Consider the following 1,265-nt stretch of genomic DNA (forward strand, 5'->3'; position numbering starts at 1 on the left):
GGTGGATAAGCTTTTTGATGTGCTGCTGGATTTGGTTTGCCAGTATTTCATTGAGGATGTTTGCATTGATGTTCATCAGGGATATTGGTCTAAAATTCTCTTTTTTTGTTGTGTCTCTGCCAGATTTTGGTATCAGGATGATGTTGGCCTCAGAAAATAAGTTAGGGAGAATTCCCTCTTTTTCTATTGATTGGAATAGTTTCAGAAGGAATGGTACCAGCTCCTCCTTGTACCTCTGGTAGAATTTGGCTGTGAATCCATCTGGTCCTGAACTTCTTTTGGTTGATAGGCTATTAATTATTGCCTCAATTTCAGAGCTTGTTATTGGTTTGTTCAGGGGTTCAACTTCTCCTAGTTTAGTCTTGGGATAGTGTATGTGTCTGGGAATTTCTCCATTTCTTCTAGGTTTTCTAGTTTATTTGCGTAGAGGTGTTTGTAGTATGTCCCTGTCTGACAGCTTTGAAGAGAGTAGTGGTTCTCCCAGTACGGTGTTTGAGATCTGAGAACGGACAGACTGTCTGCTCAAGTTACTTTTAACATGAGTAACCTAACTGGGAGACACCCCCCACTAGGGGCAGACTGCCACCTCACACCTCACACGGCAGGGTCAACTATTTTACCAGCACTTTTTCATTGCCTTGGTAAGGGATCTTTTTCTCACTCCAGATCTGTCTCACCTTTCTTCTCTCTCATGGGGAAAAATATAGAGTCATCAGAGGTCAAGGAAATAGCATATGTTACAGCCTGTGAAAGGAGAAAGTTATGTCACTGGAGAAGCAATTATGAAGGACACAGCACCAAGATGAGATTCACTAAGAGAAGGAGATTTAAGTGCAAGATAATAGAACAGTCCCTCTCTCTGACATGCCACCAAACCAATCTGACTCTAGTGCAAGTTAATAGAACATTCCCTCTCTCTGACATGCTACCAAATGAATCTGACTCTAGTACAACTATAGATTAATGTTAAAAGACCTAAAAGACACAGATTTTCTGAGGAGTACTTAGGAAAGGCCAAAGTCGAAAGGAGGAAATAAACAGAGAACAAAAAAAACAAAAAAAAACATAGATGGTAGAGGTATTTTAAACTTTGTGTACCTATAGTTTTTGTTTTTTTTTTTTGAGACGGAGTCTCACTCTGCCGCCCAGGCTAGAGTGCAGTGGCCGGATCTCAGCTCACTGCAAGCTCCGCCTCCCCAGTTTATGCCATTCTCCTGCCTCAGCCTCCCGAGTAGCTGGGACTACAGGCACCTGCCACCTTGCCC

The sequence above is a fragment of the Colobus angolensis genome, unplaced genomic scaffold (genome assembly GCF_000951035.1).
Source record: "Colobus angolensis palliatus isolate OR3802 unplaced genomic scaffold, Cang.pa_1.0 Scaffold127, whole genome shotgun sequence".
Lineage (NCBI taxonomy): Eukaryota > Metazoa > Chordata > Mammalia > Primates > Cercopithecidae > Colobus > Colobus angolensis.